The 25,425-nt window shown below is 32.2% G+C and overlaps 1 protein-coding gene and 1 long non-coding RNA gene across 7 annotated transcripts in view; one reads left to right on the top strand and one right to left on the bottom strand.

Moving 5' to 3' along the window:
- SK (small conductance calcium-activated potassium channel) overlaps positions 1–25,425 on the top strand; it is a 636,287-nt gene that overhangs the window by 386,219 nt on the left and 224,643 nt on the right. The gene's annotated exons all lie outside the window — the stretch shown is intronic.
- On the bottom strand, positions 20,500–21,768 carry LOC141450923 (uncharacterized). Its single transcript, XR_012456436.1, has 3 exons — positions 21,260–21,768; positions 20,996–21,146; positions 20,500–20,855 (listed from the first exon to the last, which is right to left on the bottom strand). It is a non-coding gene; the product is annotated as an uncharacterized lncRNA (long non-coding RNA).

The following is a 25,425-nucleotide window of genomic DNA, read 5'->3' as shown; positions in this document are numbered from 1 at the left end:
TTTATGGCTAGATTGATGAATTTGTGGAAAAATAACCAAGAAAATTGATAATCTCGATAGGTATTATCTCAATTGGCCAATTTCAACTAGTAATTCATGAATTTTGTTTAGATATACTCTGAATGGTAATTTAGAAATTACTCTGGTTATTTTATGTTATTGTTGCAAGGAAAAAGTGATTCTCGTTGATAAAGCTAATAAATTCGAGGTTTTACGAATTATGACAACACGCTTATACTCAATGGTTTTGAAAAGTGCAAATTGACTTCCAGATAAAAGGTGTTTCGTTTCAGAAAACAATTGTTTTTTTATCATCAGTTCTGTTCTGCTTCCATCTTCAGTGGATTATACACATAGTCCAGTATTTTCATCACCGCATTCTGATTGCCTAATTTGTTTTCTTTTGATAGTATGTACAAAACATTATCTCCGCCGCGCAGACTGTAAATTTAGTAATGAAAGAAATTTAAGTAAAATCTAAATTGTCTAAAATGAAACTCGATGTATATATGGCGCTGTAAATATTTTTAAAAAATAATTTTTAGCCAATTATTGGAGTACATTTTTGAAATTTTTAATCATTCGTTGGCCAAAATGAAATAAACAAATACTTCGAATTGAACAAACCCTTTTATTTTCAAAACTGGTTTTATTCCCATTCAAGAAAAGATAAATTTAATGAACCCTATGTGGCAAAAAAGGGGAACTTAGCATCTAAAACCAATTCCGAAGAAAATCAACCGTCCTCTGGCGATTCGGACTCAGAAAGCGAGAGGATTAAAAAAATTTATGCAAAAAAGAAATAAACGGAAAGAGCAATAAAAGGTATTTCTGACTCTAACATAAACAAAATAGAGTTATTTAATCATAAAACGTAAATTAGAAAATCTAGCATCTTCTTAGAGCTTTTAAAATGAGTAAACATTTTGTGATTACAATTTTATACTCATAAAAATCTATTGATTTTACCTAGTGATCAAAAAAATGATTTGATGGAATTTTACGTAATTTGGCGAGATCTGATGGGATGGGTCTATAAATCAGATACTACAAGTTTTGCTGTGTGGTAAATGTGAGTGCAAGGCAAACAAACATCCCCAAACTATGACACCCAAACCAGCTGCAATTCTCTTCTTTGTCCAAGTTCAATAGGGCCTGTCTAGGAGGATCCTACACACGTTGGAGAAGAGGTTAGTGTAGTAGAGTTGTGTGGGTCTTAATTAAGACTAGGTTTACATCGTAGCCCCTTGAAGGGCATAACCTAAGGCACTTCTGACCCTCACCCACTTCTAGCTCCCTCTCTCTATCTTCTTTATATTCAAGTCTTCTAATTAGTTTTGTCCTGGCCATAATAAGAAATTTATCTTGCCAACCTTTATGTCTTGACTACCTCAACAACAACTGCTCTAGGATTACTGCTTCCAATGTGGCATAACTTTGTACAATGTAATTTTATATTTAATTAAACACTAAATAATTGGTTTAATTGTAGGCTGTGGATTGATTCGTAATTAAGAAACTTATAATTGCATAGTACTCTTGCCATCTCCTACTTATGAGAGCGTCATTCATTCTTTTATGTACTACTTTCGAAATTTAAATTACGCAATTTGTTAAACATCTGAATTCATCACTGCACTGCAGACACGATAACTTTAAGCTATACTCCTTAGTTTCCTGTTTTGCTGTGTAAATCTTCTATGATGTTCACAATGTCAACCATAATCTCAGCTAAACGCGAGAAAAACGCTGTTGTCCACTAAACGTGACTGTACATCAATATTTTACTGATCTAATGCTCTTGTTTAGTAGTAGGATAAATTTGGCACTTTCATATGTGGTCCCAAGGTAGAAAAGACAAGTAGAGAACACTTAATCACGACAAATGTATTTACAAACTTCTCGAAAAACTGTCCAAATTACAAGGAAATGAAAAATTACGGATATTATTGAGAACTTACTGACCTGAGACGTGAATTTCGGCTAAATCTACTATATTGAAGACGTACTCTATTCAGACATCACTACTGTGTTCCTTTTGCTTTCCCCTTTTTCCCTTTCTGGTGCAAGGTGAATCCCTTCAATCCTAGATGACGATATAAATCCAGAACCATTTAGGGTTCTGTGGAGGATGGTATGTCCTTTTCCAGCACTTGGTTTAATCACCCAGGTGTCTACATTATCTTCCTTCACTCATTTTGGGTCTTTTCTATTTGCATAGTCTCTGAGGACCCCTAAATTCAACATTACTTACACTGTATCGTTACAGGATAGATCGTTGAGTATGACATTCCCTAAAAGGTAACAATGTGTTTTCTATTCTATTTCTTATTTTTTCACAACACATTTCTCTTTTATAAAATTTAAATTAGCCTAATTAAATTACCACTTAATTGAATTATTTGTTTGGATCAAAGTGATTTTTATTTCGCAAGAACATTTATCAGTTTCCATTGAACATGTTTTTCCTGTTATTTTTTTAAAAAAAATTGCTTTTCATTGCACTTTTATGAACAAAAAAATGCAATGTAATTCTTGAAAAGTGATAGCCCCATTTCAGGAAAAACAACGGTTTAACCAAGTTATAGACCTCTATTTACGAGAATAATGACAACTATGCGAAAATATATCAAAATCATATCAGTACATTCTTTGTTGAAGTTAACTCTGTAACCACCTTGGCTTAAAGTTTTGTCCAAATTGAATCCAAGGTCACATCTTTTTAGATTTGTAGAGATAAAACCGTTTGGACGATTTATTTTTATAGCAAACACTTTTTGAACAGGAAAAACTTCTGTTATATTTTCTACTCGATTACTCTTCTTATGACGTGGAAAGAAATATTCCATCTATTGTATAAGGGTTGCCATCTGTTCAAGATATATCTGTTTATCAAGAAAGAATTGCAAAATATTGCCAAAATTTACCATAATGCTTGTTCGTTTCTTTTTTCAATGTTCCGCTTAGAGAAAAAATGTTTGGATTTTAATTTACTGATTTCATACGATTTACAACGGTAGTTCAAAAACACAAATTTTTGTCTTTAATATTTCAAAAAAAGGAAAATGTAAGCGCCTTATTCTCACTCGTTCACACAGATTTCAACGGTTTAAAGAATGAAACTGCTCGTTCTGATCCGTAATTTAAGGAAGTATTTTTTGATAGTAGAGAAAACATTCTATTTTAATGGTTCTTTTAACTGTATCATAAGTTAACTACAGTTTAATTCTAAAGGGTTATTTTAGAGCATCTGTCAAGTTATCTTGCTGGTAGTTTGATTCCCTTGATAGGTGCAAGAAGGTTCCTAATAATTCTCTTGTCCAGATACAATTTGCATTGATTACGATATGTCCCTCATACACTGCATATAATTGCAAAATCAATAAATTATCATTCAAATATTGTTCAATTTAGATATTGTACATTTAGTCGTGGGGATTGTTAATTATTCCATTGGGTGCAATATTATATTAATATAATACTGGAATAACGTAATATACTTACTATAAAGATTTTAATGCATTTTCCAAAATGATAGTTAAAGCTCTAAATAAAGAAGAATATAATACTGCTCGCCTAATCTTTTGCCATATATTTCCTAGTTATTCAAATCAATAGATTCGCATGTATGCTCTAGCCGCTCTAGCCAAAAGTATGTCATCTGATTATACTGCTTAGCAGTAATCCAGTCCTATAAAACTTAATATTCAATACTGTTTATGAGTGTCGGCATTCAAATTCAGGTTTTTAGCTGCTTATTATTATTCTAAAAATGGAAATTTCAAAATTATAAAGGTTCATTGCCATAGACTTTTCAACAAAACTTGAAAACTGAGAACCTCATGCTACATATTTTATAAAAAATCCCACTCTTACGTCCATTTCCCTTTTAAGAGAATGAAGATGAGAAAATATGTTTTCTCATGGTAAAGTTCACTTGTAAACAGTAAATTTTATCATCCATAAACGGAGTTTGATTGATCAGTTTAGCTTGCAGTGCATTTAAAACTATACTACTGTCTCTGTCCTACATAATACTTGCTGACTAGAATATTAAAGAAACATAGTGAAAATCAAATTCTATATGACAGGTGATGAATCAATCTTTGATTAAATTCCGAAACCTGTCAGATATACTAAAAACAATCGCACTAGGATGGATAAAATGAACAGTATTATTAAATGGTTTGATAGAATTCCAAAATTTTAGGAAATGAAGTTTATAAAATGGATCGTTGAGTTTTTGGGAATTACCTGAAAATGGCAGCATTGATTTTATTTCAAGTTTCATTTATAATAATATATATTATATATATATATATATATATATATATATATATTATATATATATATATATATATATATATATATATATATATGCTTGAGGTTAGAAAAATTTGAGTTTAAAACATAATTTTGGTTTCTGGAAAGTAAGTGACGTGTCGAAGTACGAGGACCCAAAACTTTCCAGACCTATACCTCAATACACTTGCCATCTCAAAGTGCAGCTTTTGGGTTGGTACGGTGTAATTTTTTTCCAGAAATTCTTACATATTTTTAGAACTATTCGTTATGCTTATTCCCTTCTTTTATCGATTAGTGTGATTTGAATTTTTCTTCTAAACAGCTGTTCACTATGCAAGAGCCGTACTAGAAAATAAACAAATCAGTAGGTAGTGTTTGTTCTACCTATTTCGTGAAGTTCTTAGCAATTTTAACTACAGCTTCTGTTTTGACAATATACTCTGAAGTTTAAAGTCCTTTTGACGTAAACTTAGTGCCTTATTCTGAGTGAAGAATTGAAATAAAATATTAAGTATGTTTACATTTTGCCAAATCTTCTTTGATGACAGAATTATTGATGAACTGCTCAGATCCAAAAGACCTCGAATAAATTCAGAAATATAATCTTGTAAAACAGACGTTTTGTTTAAAAAATATATACATACTATATCTATTTATAAGTTAATAAAGATAAGACCCCAAACTTTCAAAACTTGAAGTAAAAACAAGAGACATTTATTTGTAGACAAAAATGTCTTACAAAGAAGAACTGGTTGGAGCACTTGTTTTATTGTTCCCTTAAATAGTAATATTTAAATCAATGACAACTTATTAGCGCACAAAAAAAATGTAGAGTCACTGTATCTTTCTTGTAACAAAGGCTAGAATTAAAGAGAATAGAAGTCACGAATTACTATCCATCCATCTAAGTTAACCCTTCAAGATCAGTTGGGACAAGTTTCAAACTTAAGTCTATAGTTAAAAATCCTCTTTTTTTAATGGTTTCAAAACGTGAATTTTTTGTTTTTTCCTGTTTCAATTTTATAACTTCCATTAAACATTTTACTTTTTCTTTCTTTTTTCTTTTAAGAGAGTTTTTCTTTTCAACAAAATCCCAAAAACGATTCAAAAGCATTCTTAGCTTGTAGTAGTATGTAAAAGAAGTTTTTCAGAGCAATCTTTTTAAAGGTTGAAGAGCTTAACTTTAAATTCTTTGACAGTTCTTAATAGTTTTGTGGTGAATGTAAATGTCATCTGTTTACTTATGTGGCAAAAAAAAAAAATGGTTGTATTGTGGCTACACCAAAAAATATCACGCAATCAAAGAGTTATACTGGAGAAAAAATGATTCTTTCAATTCAGTTTTTTGTAAAAATAAGTTGGTACGTTCATAAAAAATTGCTGGGATTGGGTAAGAAGCTTTTCTTTTTCTTTTTTCTGGCTCGCTTGGAAAACGGAAAACAAGATAAGGATGCCCTGCCTTCTTAATAGTATTTCCTTTTTTGCATTTAATTTTTTACTTTCCTTGAGAAGTTATAATAAAACTTTTAAGCGAGAGCATTTCTATTAAGAGGCCAGTAAATGATTTTTAACAGTAACCAATTTCACTCTACAACTAAATGTACAAGCATAAACCCAGCTCCAATACTTCGCTTAATAAATCTAGAACTCGTCCTCCGTCTGACTATATTCTTAGTTTTGACGATGTAGAATAAGCCTTTAAGATGAGTTTAGATTATGATTAATGAGGAAACTACTCCGTAAAATGTATTTAAGTAGGAAATAAACGTACACCCAGTGAGATATTTACGTTGAATGATTTCTTTGAAGTGCACTCGAGCATGTCCTCCAAATTCCAGACAAGGAATGGCTTAATACAGATGATGGATTAGTCACTTGCCCTACAAACTTGTACCACACAGAAAGATAGTCAAGGAATCAGAAATTCAGCTCTTAGAAACCATCCATAACAAATCTGTTGATGGTTTTATTTAAAAAAATATATATTTACATCCAAAGGAAAAAGATTTTAATATGAATATTCTTTATAAACAAGACGAACAAAACACAAAAACCGTAATGAACCATCATGCTGGCTGGTTATTACATTTTTTTTTTTTTAATCAGTACACTGCAAACATGAGCATAATATATTATATAAATATATAATATAAATACAAAATACATTATTAAAACTTTCTTTGCAAGCTTTTTTTTGTGTATAATAAACATAAATTTGTAAAAAGTAATAAAGGCATTCTTTCAATCTCTTGTAGGACATTGCAATGAAAAGAAATAACATGAGCATAATAATGAGTAGCTCATTTACTAAACAATAACAAGAACAGAAAGTCTGAATTGTTGTTTCAGGTTAACTTAAAGAAGAGAAAACAAAGTTGGACTACAATATTAATAAGTTTAAATATAGCTCGAATTAAAAAAGGAAAAAGAAGAGAAAGAATACTTGAAATTAAATATACATAGCCTAGTTATTACGGTGATAAAAGTGGTCAATAAATCGAATATTATTCAATTATTGATAAATATAGAACTCTAATAATGAGTGCTTTTCTTTTCTGCCCACTATATTATTATTCGAACAAAGTAATCAAATTAAACTATTAAAATATTTAATACTTCATTTATATTTATGAAACTTCTTTGTATTTAAAGTTAAATAGGTGCTTAACAATATAATAAGCATACTTACAGTGACTTCCATTAATATTGGGACACCTATTACAAAATGATTTAAAAGGAAAATGAAAACAACATACAAAAGTTTGGGATTTTTTTTTTTTTTAAATAACATTAGCAACATCTGTGGAAATTATATATAAGTATAAATCGATGAAATTCAAAACTGTTAGGTAGCACTTTTTGAAAAAGTGTGAAATAAGGCTCTCAAAAATATTGGGACACCAGAAGTGCTAGAGTTTAAATGTTCAATATTTAAATACTCCTACTATTTAATAATTGGTTGGTAATAATTTAATAATTGCTTTTTGACTTACAATAGCCCTCAAACGATCAGGCATAGGTGAAACAAGTTTTTGGTTAATTCAGGTGGTGTTTTTTTCCCATTCTTCCAGGAAACATCGTTTTAATTCATTTTTGTTAGATATTACTCGTTTGCTTAAAGCACTAGCTAAATATTGCCATAAATATTCAATAGGATTAGGATCTGGTGACTGCGGAGAGGTTTGGAAAACTTTTCGGCAATTATATAACAGTGACTGACGTATCACCCAAGCCGTAGGTTTGGGGTCGTTATCTTGGTAGAATTTAAAAGACCCTAAAATACCCAATTTTTTGGCACTTTTTCCAAATTATTTTTTAATATATTACTATAAACTATTTTGTCCAACATTCCATCAATAAACACTAATTCTCCAAATCCTGATGCGGACATCCAGCCCCAAACCATAACTGACCCACCTCCACCCGGAGGTGGAGCTTTAAAACCCTTTAATGTTGGCTGTAAATTCTTCTTTTCGAGCTCAGCATTCGCTTTCCTCCAGCCCATAACCCATCCATCTGACTGAAAAACATTAAATTTTGATTCATCGCTAGAGTATATCATTCCAAAAGTCACTATTTTCATTAAAATATTTTTTGGCAAATTTCACTCTCTTAGCACGATTTATCTTACTGACAAAAGGATTCTTCCAGGCTACTCTACCATGATAGTCGAGTTTTCTTAGCACTCTCCGAACAGTTTCTGCTCCTTTTTTGCTCTCTGAACATGTCAAAAATTTCACATAGAAGTTTTGGAGCACTAAGTCGGTGATCTTTTTTAATTCTTTTAATATATAACGCTGCTCTCTCTCAGAGAGCAGTTGAGGGCGGCCTTTTTGTGGGGTTGAAACAATTCTTTTTTCTTTTTGGTAATGCTGAATGATGTTCCACGCAGTAGATGTTTTAGGTCCGATCAGTTTTTCCGTCTCTCTAACACTTTTTATTGTCTTTGTGCAAAGAAATTACAAGTTTTCTTTGTTCAATCGTTGTATTTGTATTTTTGCGCGACATGTTATACGTGGCTTGATTTATATAAACTAATTTAATTATTAATTTCATATTGAATATATGCTTAAGGTATATATTTACAAATTGTATAAATATTCGGGCAAAACCTTGGACAAACTATAAATTATAATAGTGTCCCAATATTTATGAGAGGTAGAATTTGCACTTATTATTATATATATTTTTTTTTAATCTACCAAAACATTTTTATGTACTTATTTAAATAGTTTTTATTTAATTAATAGTAATTATAATATGAAATGAATTTATAAAAATTTGAATAAATGGGTGCCACTTTTAATTTTCGTCAATTTTGAACTTCTGTATGTACTGTCCCAATATTAATGGGAGTCACTGTATATAACTTTTCAGCTTGAATTATGGATAAATAATAAAACCTTATTAATAATATATTAGATTTGCCCCTACACCTTTGGCACTATTACTGAAAACTAGGTGAAGAACGCCTAAAATGTTTAATCAGTGTAAGAAAAGTTGAGGGTAAATTGCAGATTGAAATAAAGTATTTAATCTTAAAGGTGGTTCTAATACTTTCGTTACTTACTGTTGGACAGGCTTCTCTTGAGTGATGTTCTAGATCACTGCATCATTTTTGGCGATACTAGTGAGAATCACTTGTATTCAATCGTTCATTCGCCCCAAAAATCACGTGGTAGAAGTGAAACTAAGAATTTGAGTGGTGAAATGTTCCAGCTAATGAAGGATTTTTTCTGTGATACTGATGGAGAATTTTAAATAATTCGTCTGTAGTTTTTAAAACAGCTACTCTAAAGTTGCAATTGTACGTATTCTTATGAACTATGTGAAATAATAGTATTATGCGGCATTGCGAGTGTGAAATATTGCGTCACCAGCCGAAGGTTGATCGCTAGAGTAAGAACCAGAAACCTTCCGCATTAAAAGGAAAAAAAGAAACCAACGCAAATGCCTACTTCGAATTTTATCACAAGAATGTTTCTTCCAAGGAATTCGCTCAAATTTAGATATTAATACACTAAACCTACCACGACCGGTCAATTGACCGTTTTTTAAATTTGTTTTAAATTTTCTAAATACAACGTCATCATACCGCCATTAAACTTCACGACTTTTCCTAAAATGTGTATACAATTGTTTTTTTAATATTCACTTCTTTTTCTAATATTTGATTTTTGAGAAAAATATGTAGTCCGTCTTAACTATTGATTATCATTTGACCGGCTGAATATTTTCATTTTATTTACTTATTTTAATATTTTTATTTATTTTTTTTGTAACAGAATTCTCTCGAAAACTCAATTTGATAATGCATTTATCGGAATATTGTTTGCATGTGGTGCATATGAGGCCAAAAATTTAGGATATTGCCCTTTTCTATGGAACAAAAAATAGGGACGAGCATTCTTCTCAAACACTGTGAGCAGAAATGTATAGACGGAAATTGTGAGCTTTATTCGAGTGGATCAAAGAAATCATCGATAAATTTGCTTTGATTTCTAAATTTTGGAACAAATTCGTAGAGAACAGTCAAAACTGTTCTAACCGAGAGCACATATCTCTTCCAAGGACGTTTGTTCCCAACAAAGTCAAGATGCAGATTTACTCGGTACATGCCAAATAAACCGGACAAATTAGGTATCAAATTTTGGCTAGCGTTCGTTGTAATAAAAGGCTTTCCATATTTGGGAAAACTTGAAAGCAGAGAACCTTCAGTTCCACTTGGGGAGATTGTCGCTCTGAAATTAGCAGAAATGTATACAGCTCGTGGAAGAAATATAACCGTGGAAAATTTCGGAGATGGCCTCAACAAATAGTTTTCAATATCCTAGACTTAGGCCCGGGATAAATGCATGGATTTTGTATTTAAAAAAACTACCGGAAATGAAATTTAAAGGCAAAACGTTTTATTACCACTGCAAAAGCATGACAAATACTAGTACACCAACAAGTGGTCGGAAAATAGCCCAATAAGATACTGCAAAGGCAATAAGACTAAAAAATGCTGTCTAAAATGTAAAAATACGTACGAGGTCTGTAAATTAAGTAATGAGACTGATTTTTTTATTCAAAAAGAATTACAATTCTATATTGTTACCTTCAAAATAACTTCCTTCTGAAGCCACAGCGCTGGAGACGTTTCTTCCACTTCTCACATCAGTGCTCGAACTCTGATACTGGAATAGCCTTCAGCTGGTCGGTTACAGCCGTTTGAATGTTTTCGACTGTCCCAAAATGAGTTCCCTTGAGGTGATTTTTCAACTTCGGGAAGAGAAAAAAGTCACAAGGACTCAAGTCAGGCGCGAATAAGGAGGCTGAGGAGCCACAGGAATGTTTTTACTGGCCAAAAACTCTGGTTTATTGAAATTGCTGTGTGACAAGGAGCATTATCGTGATGCAAAACCCACTTTTTCTTGATGTTTGGTCTCACACGAATTTTCAAGAACCTCTCGGTAAAAGTGTTGATTGACCGTTTGAAAAACAGTGGGAAATGTGCCTATAATTATAAAAAATGATGCAATAAAGAATCGAATCTACGAGATTTATTTTTAAACAAAAGAAACTGTGCTTTTTCATTGTTAGATAATTATTATCCTCAGTCTAGAATAAGAAATTTAAGTAATTTTAAAGTCTGGTCATATGACTGATCACGGTAGGAATAGTTGTGCATAAATGTCGGTAGGTTTAGTGTTGAAGAATGTGTCAAAAATAATGTAATTAAAAAAAATGTTTCAACTAATTTCTTTACTCATTTAGGGCTTTCTTTCCCGAATTTTTGATGAATAAGATCATTAGATAAATAAGTGGAATAAAAATTGTAAGTAGGTGAATGAAGTGTGGAATATGGGACAGAAGGTGTAACATCTACCGGGAGAAAAGAGAGAGTCTGCAAACGGCGCTGCCATTTAGCGGTGTCCCGGCTCCCGTTGCCATAGATACCTCTCACATCGCTACTATCCATGTAGAAAACATGGCTTACTTTCCTCCATTTATCATCAATGACGGACCCAAGCATCAATTTCAAATTATAAGGCCTACTCTACCACTCTCACCCCTTCTGCCAAAAGTGAACAGACCTCATTTTGCGCAAATTCACTCTTCTTTAAGATACCTCCTCCAGTATTATGGGACAAGTGAACTCTCTTTGCTTCTCATCCCATATGTCCAATATTTTGTGTTGAATTAAGTATCAAGGAAATGTAAACGTATTTATTTTTTGAGGTCATATCTCGTGATTGATTGAGGATATCAATAATCGGCAAAGATTTATTCATATGATTGCAATCAACTATAAATCAATTGGGTAACCTACATTTCATATTTCAAACTGAGATTAAAAATTGCACCAAAACCAACCAGAAACATGAAGTATTAAAGAAATAAAATTAAAGATTACCCAAATTATCTTTTATAAATAATTTTACTAACTTTTTTTCTAGAAATCTATTAGATCTATGTTATTCCGAAAAAAATTACTGTTATAAAGGAGGATTTGCCCTATATTATAAAGATGACTTGGGAGTTTTATCTTTTACAGAAAAAGAGAAAAAAATATTCAAAGTTGGGTGTTTTTCAACGTTACGCTTTTTCGTGCAGTTTTTGACGATCAACCCTTATGCAACTGTCCTACCAGACAGTTTTAATTTATTTAGGAATTCCAATAAGTTTAGCCTCTTATATTGTATAATTCAGAATTATTGAAATAACTTAATTTAGAGATCTCTACAAAATTTATCTTAGGGTACGAGTACTGATTTCCTGGCCTAAATTTAATTCTGACTCATTCATATTGCCATTAAGGGACTGAATGAATAAAACTGTATTCCTAAAAAAAATCTTTTCTATTTTTTTAAATCTTTTATTGCAATTTACCACTGCAACGGTTGCTGCAACAAGCAAATATAGTAAACAAAAATATAAAAGAAAATCACGAGTGGAGAAGGCATCCAGCAGTGCCACTCCAGTAACGTGCTTTGCTCTCACGATAAGAGTAGATCACGAGGCCATCTTCTCTTCAATCTCCTCAGAGGATTAACTGGTAATGTGGAGGAAGATAGGAGTTCTATGAGAGGGTTAGGATGAGTTGCTGTAGAGAAATGAAATTTGAGAAAACGAGTGTTAGCAAGATCTGTAATGATAGTGAGGTTAGATACATAGAACGGAGCGTTAAGAAGTTTTCGAAGTATTTTTGACTGTAATACTTGGAGGCGTAGTGAGTTGGAACGCTTAGTCGATCCCCATACTTCGATGCCGTATGACCAAATAGGTCGTAGTAATAGTAGACATAAGAGTCTTTTGTTATGGAGGTTAAGTTTCGAAAGTTTGTCAAGTAGTCTGGCGAGAAGTTTGTAGCGCTGGTTAGTTTCTTGCCTTTTCAGTCTAGTATGGGGATTCCAGTCCAAGGTAGCGTACTTTGTCCACGGTTGGTATAGGAGTTTGGTTCAAAATGATGGGAGGTAGGATTTTCTGTCTGAGATTAAATACTATAAATTTTGATTTCGTAACGTTAGTTTTGATTCTCCATTTGAAAAGCCAGTCCTGTAAGTAGTTGATGTGTGTTTGTAGAGCTCTTGTAGCGATAAGAGGATCGGAATGAGGAGATAAGATTGCAGTATCGTCAGCAAAGGTGGAAACGATGGTTTTTTGATGTTGAGGTAAGTCTGCTGTAAATAAGGAGTAAAGAAGAGGACCTAGGACACTGCCCTGAGGAACACCAGCTCGAGCTAGATGGATATCAGAGTCTGCTGCTCCACAGTTGACTTTGAAATATCGTATCTTGTAGGTAGGATTTGAGGATAAGGTAGTAAGTATTTCTTCTTCATTACAATAAAATTGGTCCACAGATTTCACTCCAACGATTCACCCCCAACCCTTTGAACAGAACAGACACTTGCCACTACCTTCACCTTCATAGAGCTCAATGAACGCATTAAATATTTTAGTCTGTCCTTTTTTTCCAAGACCACATTCGGTCATTTGAATTAACCTTATCCCTCGCAAATTCACATTTTTCATCAATTTCACTTCCACCAACATGCTTCTCTAATAACAGCGGTTTTCGTCATCTTCATTTCTTCCAGAGACTCTTCGCTTCCTATAACAGCGAGGCTTGATGTGGAAAGTTTATTTGGAATTTTCCTGACCAGTAGACTTAGTTCTTTTTTGCCTGACAAATTACTTAAAAAGCTTACCATTCCCGTAGAGGATTCTACTTAACATCCCCCGTTAACCAGCCGTTAATGTCTTAAAGCAAACATTAATCTATTGATGCTCAATCCTCAAGAGAAATATTGTTAAATCTGCAGAGTAGATACCCGGGATGTGGACTATTTTTAAAGTTATTTTGTTTAGCTGTTACCATGTCAACCGCCACACTCAATTTTACACATTTTTTTTTTTATTTATTTATTCTTTTTACAATCTACAAAAAGAATAAAATGTAATAAGTGAAGACTTCATAACTGGATCAGCTTGAGGAGAGAAGCTGCCCATTGGCAACACTCTCGCTGGAGTTTCTTACACTACTGGAGATGGTCACGAGGCCAACTGCGTCTCAATCGTCGTGGAGGACGATCTGGAATCGTTTTGGAGGCAAGATTTTTCGAACAAGAGGATTGGTACAGAATGGAAGAGAGTCAAAGAATTTTCTATATTTAGATTTAGATTCTTCAGTTACCGATGAGATCTTAAGGTCGTTATGGAGGGTGAAGTTAGAGACATTTCATAAAATGGAGAATTTTTGATTGGAAGGACTGGATTTTTGGTGAATTGGAACGTTTGGTTGAACCCCACAGCTCAAGTCCGGTTACAAATTTAAAACATTTTTTTTTTATGTCACTGTTTTAACACTCATATTTTACAATAATATGGCGGGTTACATGACAACAGCTTCACAAAATCACTTCAACATTTATAATTTCATTTCATTTGGGAGGCTCCGCTCCTACACTCCAAATTTTTCCCTCAGCCCACTCGCCTACCATTCGTTTTAACATGGGGGGGACTTCGCCCCCAAACCCCCTTAAATAAACTAACCAACTAAATTCTATTGCAGTCCGCTATGTATAACGCGAAATTTGAGTTGAGTCACGTGTTTCATGCTAAAACAATAGTTATTTATTTAACAAGTGTGGAAAATACTTTACACTCGAGTTAAATATTATATTTTTTCTGCAACCATTAGATTTATTAACTAAAAAAATTAAAAATTTCATTTTTACAGTCTACAAAAAGTAATTTATTTATTATAAACATTTATTGTTATATTACAATTATTTACATTACTTACGTATTTACATTACTTATTACATTTTCTGCTGTTTCTTTTATTGATGGAGGAGTGTTTTCTAAACATGCATCACTAGAATCCATTTTAAATTTCTATAAGGTAACACTATAACCTTTTTAACTGTTATAATTAAAAATATCTAATTATTTATTAAAGTATTATTTTTATTTCTATATTCCTTTCAATTTTTATTTTATTTTTTAATATTCGTTTTTTAATTATTTAGTTACGTTAAATAAGCTTATTAAAGTTTTACAGAAAATATTTATGTTAATAACAAAACTTCTTATATCAAGGAAGCACAATAAAGTTTTTCCACTCACTAGTGCGGAAAGTGACACTAATGGGAATTTTTCCCCACTAGTGTGGGAAGTTGGGCATTACACAGCTGATTTTAATTGAGTAATGAGAACTTCCCTACATGGTTGCAGAAAAAAGAAAATTAACTTACCTTATTCTCAGCGATCGAGTTTTGTCTCTTACTGTCGTGGTGATAACATCGTTCAGTATTGCTCTTTAAACTGTGAATGTTTTTAATGAGTTGTAAGTTGTGTATCAATCTGTAAATTTACCTGTTGTTACTTTATTAATTAAAGATAATCTTCCCAAACTTAAAAGAAAACCCATCGAGTGGAAGTGTAGAAAAAAGAAAAAAAAAAGAAATTACAGTAACTACTACATTTGAGAAGATCCAGTTATAGTGTTTATTAGCGGAGTGTACTGTTCATGTTTACTTTATACTGAGTAAGTAATACTTCAGCTTCTTCTATTGAACGTCGGTTAATATCTCTAAATAATTCATTTTTTCTTTCGCATGTTATTTTAAAATTTATCCCACTAAAAAACTACTACAAGTAATTCTACTATTCGAATATAGTTAACTGTTAATATGTCCGAATTTGAGCAACTTAAAGAAATACTCTGTCAATTTAAGGCGGAAATAAAGGAAGACATTAATTCTATGAAAAAAGATATTAGTAAATTATCTGACATCCTAAGTGATCATACACAGAAATATGCGGAATTACAAAAAAGAAACATGCAATTAGTGGCCAAAATTGAAAAGCAAGAAGAAATATTTCAAAATTTGTCCAGGAAAAACAATATATTAGTTCACGGAATGCCAGCTTTCCCAAACGAAAGCAATGATATTCTGGAAGAAAAATTTATTGATTTCTGCAATAACAAGTTATCGACAGAGGTTAAATCTGACGATATAAACTTTATAAAAAGATTGAGTATTAAAATTAGAAAGGATGGCCCGATACTTGTTTCTTTCGTATCTTTTAAAAAGAAAATAAACATTTTTAAGAATGTAAAGTTACTGAAAAACACTGACTTTTCAATATCAAATGATCTTGACAAAAAAACCATAAATAGAAGGAAAAGTTTACGTCAGTTGCAACTAAAATTAATAGGTGAAGGAAATTCCGTTAAGCTGAGAAACAACGGTCTTATTATTAATAACAAGTTTGTGCACCACGAAAACCTATCTTTAAAACAGGCTACGCCAGTCTTACAGTCTCCTAGTTTACAGGCATCGGACGAGAGGAAGAAGAAAAGAAGAAGAGATATGATAGTGAAAAGTCAGACTACAATTCCTGGCCTTTTTCGAGTCAGGACCACCTCAGAGTCTTCTACTGGACAATCTGAAAAATGCTGAGAACAGGACTAAACCTCTAGAAAAATTTTATGTTCTATTTTGGAATATCAGTGGCTTTCACAACATTTTCAAACTTGACCAGCATCAACTCTCAAAACTTGAAAACGCAGCCACTGTAGGTGTTGTAGAAACATGGTTACAAACTAGTATAATTACACCTTACTTCCTAAATAATTTCCACTGTCTTGAAATTAAAGCTACAAAGGACAAACACATGGGCCGCGCCAGTGGAGGCATTGCTGTCTTCATTAACAAATCTTTAACTTTAATTAAAACTATCGTACAAAGTAACTATTGCATATTTCTCGAATTATTACACGTAAGCCAATTTATTATAGTAGGTATCGTCTATTTGCCACCCTCAGTTGACTCTAAACTCTGCATAGATTCACTGGAAGAAATAATAAATGACGTTCACAGTAATAACCCACATCACACAATAATCATAGCCGGAGATTTTAATTCTCGAATCCAAGAACTCAATAATGGGGAGCCTATTTTTTTCGATGGCACACAATTATGCCCTAAAAGAACTAGTCTGGACAAACACCTGAATTTCAGAGGAAAGTTGTTAGTGGATGCGATGGAAAACAACGGCTTTACAAATGTAAATGGGCGCAGCCTCAGTGACAACCCTGCACAGTACACGTACGTATCCCGGACTGGAAAATCTGTTAATGACCTCATTTGGATTAATAACTCAAAAATAGGGGAAATTTTTGATTTTGAAGTTTTGTCATTCCCTGAATTCTCCGACCACCTGCTATGTCAACTCATTTTGAATTTTGGCTATTTTTCAACAAACTCGTGCACCACAGATGTAGTGCATAGTTACGGAAGAGAAACTATAAAATGGGAAGAAATAAATAAAATATCAGAATTTATGTACTGTCTTAAGACCTCTAAAGGCATATATCTATCATCCGACTCTCCTGATATACTAGCTGACAATTTCAACACAGTTATTAAGGTCGCTGCTGTTTGTGCAAACTTGATAGCTCTTAGACCTAATACAAAATATAACCAATACATCAGAAACAAATGGTTTAATGTGGAATGTTACATACTAAAGAAGAAAACCAGGAAGAGTTACCGAACATGGAGAAACTGCCAAACAGATCAGAACCTCTCACTCTACTTAGACAATAAGAAACTGTATCGTAATGCACTGAGCATAGCTAAACATACCTACTACGAGAAACTCACTGAGGGTATATCTAACGTCAGAGATTCACATACTTTCTGGAAAACGATAAAGTCTTTTTGCTTCAAACAGTGTAATACTAAGCAATCTTTAGTAACACTCAATGACTGGGAAAAACACTTAAAGAATATGAACCCGGAAATGAATGTGGAGCCATTACCTCTAACTTGTGGTACTGAAGCGGCAATTGTTCATCTGGAAGGAGACATTACAATGGAAGAGTTACTGATAACTATTAAAAAAACAAAAAACAGCAAATCACCGGGAGATGACGGTATCCCGAACGAGGTATATAAGCATCTTCCAGCTGAGTGGCATCAGTATCTTCTCAACCTCTTTAACTGCATTTTAGAGCATGAACAAGTGCCAAGGATGTGGGCGAAAGCCTTAATCACAATGATTTACAAGAATGGAGACCCATCTAACGCAGCTAATTATAGACCTATAGCTCTGATAAACAACATACTTAAGATATTTACCTCGATACTCGCTCAACGTGTACTCAAATGGGCTGACATTACCTGTTCTCTCCCTGAACATCAGGCAGGCCCCATAGAGGCTGTATAGACAACATTTTCACGTTACATTCTTTAATCGAGAACAAATTAAATAAAAAGGGTCAATACCTCTACTCCGTATTCATAGATCTCAAACAAGCGTTTGACTCGATAAATCATTCCCTATTATGGCAAAAATTAACATATCTCAACTTTAGCCCTAAACTGATTAGAACACTAAGAGATTTATACTTTAAAACTTCCTGCTCAGTTCTCACCTCAATCGGCAAGTCAAATGAAGTGCATTTAACTACTGGAGTGCTACAAGGAGACTCTCTTAGCCCAATCCTGTTCTCACTTTTCATCAGCGATATTGAAGTGTATTTTCGGAAGCGCAATTTAATAGGCGTCTCTATTGATAGTATTAACGATGTGATTATGCTTGCCTACGCAGACGATTTAGTCTTACTAGCAGACAGCCCCATAGACTTGCAAAAAAAGATAAATGTTCTTCAGTCATACTGTGAAATTAATGGTCTAACAGTTAATGTGAATAAGACCAAGATTGTAATTTTCCATAAGAGCCCGCACCAGAAAAAACATTCACAATTCTTCATCTATGATCAACCAATAGAAATTAAAAAATCTTTTGTCTACCTAGGTTTTACGTTTTCAAGTACTGGACTCTTCAAACAATCTGCAGACGCTCAAATATCTAAAAGTTTTTCCGCTTTTGGTTCCGCAAAAGCTGTAATCAACAAAACGTCAGCAAACTCTTGGCCAGTCTCCCAGAAACTACTACACTCCATTATCCTCTCCATACTATTATATAGTGCAGAAGTATGGTCGCTACCTTACCTGGATAAAATAGAAGCAGTACCACCAAGGTTCTACAAATCTATATTACGCCTACCACTGTCTACTCCTCACCATTTCATCCGCCTAGAAACTCAAGATTATGTTCTACACTACCAAGTATTCTCCAGGACAATTAATTGGCTAATAAAATTGTTATTAATGCCACCGGATAGATATCCAAGAATATGCTATAATCGCCTCTTAATTATGGATTCACTACACCCTAACTTGAAAACTAATTGGATCACCCAGATCAAGCAATTGTTTTACTCCATAAATAGAACAGAAATTTTCAACTCTCAAGATCCTTTTCTTATCATGCAATATAGATCTGAAATCGTTGAGGCGTTGGTGGAAAGAAGGACACAGATAGATATCAACAGAGCCAATATATCTTCCTACAATGAAGATTTCTCTCAGTTATACCCCTCTTTTAATTATTTACATTTTAATATGAGCTTCGATAAAATTCGTTTAGCATGTCAGCTCCGACTAGCCAGTGCAAAAGAAATCAAAATCTTTACAAAACATTTCAACTGTGCCATAGACTGTACCGAAGAATGTCACGTGTGTGGCTGCCAAGAAACCGAAACCCTTCTTCATGTACTTTGGCAATGTCCAGCTTATCAACCACTGAGAGATCTTTATCTGAAAGACTACAGCTCCGATATTCTTCTCATGACCTCACAAAACTCCGTCAGTTCTGTTTATCAGTACTTTTTAAATGTTATAAAAATTCGCTCAAACATTCTCAATACTTAATTAATTCTTTATTAATAACTCATTAATAACTTAGATTAAAAAACAAATAATTGTTAAATTAATAACTATATTGTTTTCCGATCTGTTCAAGTTTAATTACTACAAATTTCATTACGGTAACCAAAAGAAAAGTTAAATAATTTATTTTTATTTTACCAAGGAATTTTGATGTTTTGGTAACTAAAAGAAGTGATATAATTTTTATTTTTACTTAAATTTATATTTATTATATTTATTTAAATCATTGCAAACATTATTATTGTAATAATTTATCATAATCAACCTCATGATACTATTAGCTTCTTATTTTCATATTATTATTTTTTTTACTTTTTAGTATTACATTTTCTGTAATCTCAAGTATGTTTTAAGTTCATTTCAAAGTAAATTTCCTTTCCATAAATTGATATGTAAAATCTTTTTTGTTTCTCTTTAAATTTAATTTCAATTTAAAGGTTGTGTGTAAAACCATTATGTTATTATAATCTAGACGATAGTGACAAACTCTTGTAAAAAAGTTTAACTTTTGTACAATAAAGATTAATAATAATAATAAATTCTCAGCGATCCCTACCGAACGATTCGTACACTTTCGCAACTACCAAAGAAATCTAAGTCAAATTGATTGGCTGTCTGCATCATACGAAAAATAGGGGAGTAAAAAACGTAATTATGTTTGCAGTACAGTACATTAATTGGAGAAGAATTGGACCGTTTATTTTGAAAGTGGTGTAAGTCCATTTTTGAAAAAAATGAGATATCACTTAATTCATGCTTAATTTTATGTAAACTTTTTATGTATAACTAGTCCGTGTTTAATTTCTTAAAAAATTCCCATGTTTTGTAGAATTTAAAATTTGGTCGGTAAATGAAATTGCAGAATCATCGATTATGAAAGTGGTGTAAGTCCGATTGACAGAGGTAGGCGGCCTAGCAGATGGTTGCCGATCAGTAGCCTGTTATTTTACAATTGTTTTATATTAAATACTATCAATATCTTGTAATTTTAACAATGTAATTAGCGTCTAAAATTAAAAATATTACTTCTATTCTTTGTCGTGTCATTATTATTTGTAAACAAAATTGGATTAATATGAAGTATATTATTATTTATTAACATGAAATATTATTATATGTTAGTATATTATTATTTGAAAATATATATTATTTGATTTTTCAAAATTGAAACTAAACGGTTTTTACAATTGTCTAATTTTGAAAGTGGTGTAAGTCCATTTGCAGCTCGTAAGTATACATCAGTTTAGTAAAATACGCCTAAAACAAATTTATATAACCAAATTACATATTGATAAAACAGTAGAAACATTGCCAGACTTCATATAATTTGTCTAAATTTTATAATTAACAAATATGTTAACCTTTAATTTTCTCGAAATAACAGAAAATGGACTTACACCACTTTCAAAATAAACGGTCCAAATATTCATCAAGATATGATTCAGATTTTATTTTCTTCCAAAGCTTAAATTATCACATATATTTCAGGGACGAAAAATTGTCTGTATTCATTGTTAGACATTGCTTCCAGAATTAAACAGTGTTTTGCTGAAACAAAAAAAAAAAGCTACAATATATAATAAAACAAGCTTTGAGCTCTCACAGCGTTGGTTGAGTGACTCACAACGCCTGATATAGTTTATGACACGGAAAACTCTAACCTGCCACGCGGAAAAAACTTTTCTTTTTGTTGTTACGACACACATTTCGTTCACGTTGTCATGTTTCAAATGTTACTATGGTAACAATACAAGCTACTCGTCCATTTTTTTTATTTTTTAGAAATGTTCATGTATTTATTCATTTTATTTTATTTTTTTATTTCTTTAGCCTTAATTACTCGTACTTTATGTTTCGTCATAAGCGCTATTGACCTTCTCTCTTATCGAAAATTAAGTTATAAAGAAGGTTAAATTTACTGTATTTTTGGTTGAGGTAGCTCGTAGTTAACTTCAGTCTGTTTTTTACGGTTACTCCAAATAAATGTTAATTATGTATGAATGTTATCTCGCTCAGTGCCCCATCTGCCGGATGGGTTTTGCGGTCTTCAATAAAATCTCAGTAAGTACTGTTTATTGGAAGCTGAATAGTTGGAAATAATCTTTTAAGATTTATGTTTTGTGGTAATTAAAAGTTTGTAAAGAGAAAATCTTCGATTCAGAATTTAAATTGCATTAAATTTTAGCTCAGTCTAAAACATTATCTTGTACTCTTGCCACAGCCTTATTAAGGAAAAGGAAAAAACACTTTTATTATTTCCAATACTCTGTTCTGATGAAAATGCAGTCATTGTTATTGACGATACATCTGAACTGTGGCAATTGGGAAAATGATTTCTCTGCTCTTCGTGATTTTATTAAGAGAATTCTACTGTAAACAAGATTTTGTTTAATATGAGACTAGGTACTTCTTGGGGTGCGTTCCACTTGGCGACCACAACGACCACGACCACGACCGCGATTTTGGCCGTTCCACTTGCTTGTGGGCGTTGCGATCGAAAACCCAAGTGGAACGGACTGTGGGCGTTTTAACCGTTCATGTAAACATTACATATGGCGGCTTCGAAAATAAGTTAGAAGCTTGAAGAGGTTATTTATTAATTTAAACCCCATTTATAAGCAGTTATAATAAACTTTATTAATTATTGGTAAAGTTGACTTATATTAAAAGAATATATATAATTCAATTTTTTATATTGCATTTTGGAGTATTTATAAAATTTACGTTTAAATAAAATTAAAGTGTCTTTTGTGGCAACAGTTGGATATTTATTAATAATGCTTTAGAAAGTTCTTTATCTAGTTCCGATTAGAGTGGAATGCAATTTTACAAAATCGTAATGATGAAAAGCGAAAACTTAGGCCACGTATTATTAGCTATCAGAGTAATTGATCTTTATTCAAATGAAGAATTTAAAAGTTATTTCAGGTAAATGATTTTGTGTTATTCAGTGATTTAGTATGTAAAGGGATAAGTAATTATTTATTTATTTATTTTTTGTAGACTTTCGAGAAACACATTCTATTATTTACATGAAATAATACTTTCATTTACATGAGATAATTTTTTCGGTCGCCATATTTTGTTTTAAAAATTGCGCCAACTCTGAACGCCCACTTCGACCCAGCTTTTAAGGTGGGGCGTTGTGGTCGTTGTGTGGGCGAAAATAATGACGTCATTAGTGACGTTTTCGCCACGACCACAACGACCGCGGTCGCCAAGTGGAACGCCTGAAAGTATGTTTTGGTCGTTGTGGTCGCCAAGTGGAACGCACCCTTAGTTACTTTTAGACGATTTTTTTTAACAATCCTAATTGAAAATCGAAAGAAGTTGCGCTTAATTTTGGCGGGACCAAATTAACAAAGTTCTGCGATGAGAATGATCTACAGATTGTGAATGGTCACTTTACTCACTACTTAGATGGCGAGTTGTATTTTTTTTTAGAACATGCAGTAACTCTTTTACTTCTTTACTTTTGGATGAATTTGAATTAGTAATGTCTTTTTGAAAGTTTCCACAGTGAACTGAGGCAGAATGATGCCATTGTTTTATATACAATTTTTAAATATAATTATTTTATAAAAAATCTCCCAAAAATAAATCGGCAAGTTTTGTTCTCTAAATTACTTAGGTCGCCATGTTCCTATCTAGATCACTTTCAGTTTTACACTGTAATTTTCTGAAAAAAAAAATGCTTTCTTGACTTACAGAGTTGGTTTCATTATATGATGTTCATTGTTTCACCTTTTTCACGTAAATAGAAACCAACTTAATGAAGATGCTATCTTAGTTCATTCGTTCATCTCCAGTACGAGGAATCCATAGTCGTCCATGTAAACTCCTAGAAACCTGAAAAGATCGACTTGTCTTATATCCTGTTCAGTATTCACGGATTATATTCAACATATGTTTTCAGCTTTTAAAGTTCAGCCTTTATACTATCTAAGCTTACTTTGCTATCGCAGTTCTGAATAATTTACATTATTTACGCAAGGGAAAAAAAAGAAAAAGTGAAAAAGCACAAGATGGCGGAAATATTATTATAAATGTTAAAGAAAAGAAAACTTTTGACTATCCTTGGCAAAGAGGAAGAATAGAAAAATCGAAGGAAATATAAAGAAAGTTAAATGAATTTCCCTTATCTTTTATGTTTGTAAAAGAGAGAAAAGTGGAAAGCACCTTATCTAGAGTAAACACTGAATACAACCCGGCTAAGTATTAAAAATAAGTGTAATAACAAAACTACGCTATCTAAACAGCAGGTTCTCTTGTAATTTGTGAAAATTAATATTTAAAAAACCAATAAACATAAAAGGTGAAATTTATTGTGCTACTAATTTGTTTAATTGAATATTACAATATTTATCTTAATAATTTTCTAATTTTGGTTCTTAAAAACAAATAATTTCTCTTTTGTAACTCTAAGATTTGATTGAAGTATGATCTCATGGCAGGATGTTACGAATATGACAGGCGATCCTCATGTACTCGTACTCCTTTTATATAATTAAATAAATTAAATACAAAAATTACGTATAAACTCCGATTTGTCCTTTTTTAAAAAAAAAGAATCAGAGTACGGAAAACAGTATCTGCGCATACAACAAAAAGTTAGAAGGTGAAATCCGCGAAAGGGCATTAAATGATAATAAAATGTTTAAATATACTGAATGTTCTCCTTTCATCAGGAAAACAGACTCAATGGCATTTCCATTTGGTAAAGGATTAATCCTGCATTGACGTTTGTAATCCTTTTAAAAGGATTAGGTTCCATATTATTTCATTTTTAACTGGGAAAATAAGCCAGTTGTGGTGTGGAAAAAAAAAAATTTAGTGAAAAACCTATTTTTCTCGTCTCTCGAGTTTATCATATTATTTTTCGGTAAAAAAGAAAATATAAAAGTACCAAAACATGTAACATAACGAAAGGTTACACACTTTGTGCTGCGTTACTTTGTGCTTAATTCTCTGTCAGCTTATTTACACAATTTGTTTTATAATAAGAGCATGGAATCTGAAATGTCTCCATAAAAAGTGTCACTCTCTTCTCACATTTAGTTGCAGTTAGTTGCCTCAAGATCCTCAAATGTATGGCCACTCTAAAGTGACTTGTTTAGGCCTAAAGTTTTGAAGTTTAGAAATGTAGGCAACACCAGACAGCTTACTCGCTGATAACCAAAGTCTCTTACAAAGTGCTCTAATTTGTTAAAGTTATCGTTTTAATTCTTTCTTCTGCAGAAGACATCATCACTTTAAAAGTTTTTATTAATATTATTGCAGCTTTTTGAAGACCAATCTCTTTACAACTCTTCACACATTTATCTTTAAAAGATCATTCTAACCTTCGCCCTTTTCGTCCAACAAACACACGATGCTTCATAAAAGCCAACTAATATCGATTAATATTTCAGTAATGAATATTGCATTTATGGTTTTTTTTTTTAGATATTCATTTACTATAGTGTTTTGCACGCAATAATTATTGATCAAAATAAGCAATTATAGTAAAAATATTCACTAAACAATCATCACAATAGGAAAATAAAGCAGAAATCATTATTTGTAGTGCACAATCTGTTTATATGAACGAAATATCCCTAAATCGGACGAAAACGCGGAGCACTCAATTTTGGTGTCTGTCAACGGACGTTTTGATCAATCAATCAATCAAAATCTATCTACCGGAATTACCTAATATCTAAATAGATTTTTTCCGCCCTTTTTTTGAGATTTTCAACTCCAATTTTGTTGAAACTTATTATACTGACTGTACACGAGTTGATTTAACATATGTATTCACTTTATAGCTCTTTTGGGATTAAAACTT

The sequence above is a fragment of the Rhodnius prolixus genome, unplaced genomic scaffold (assembly GCF_049639745.1).
Source record: "Rhodnius prolixus isolate KJV_2025 unplaced genomic scaffold, Rpr scaffold_8, whole genome shotgun sequence".
Taxonomy (NCBI): domain Eukaryota; kingdom Metazoa; phylum Arthropoda; class Insecta; order Hemiptera; family Reduviidae; genus Rhodnius; species Rhodnius prolixus.
The sequence above is the reverse complement of the archived record's forward strand: the minus strand, read 5'-3'. Positions and strand labels throughout refer to the sequence as shown.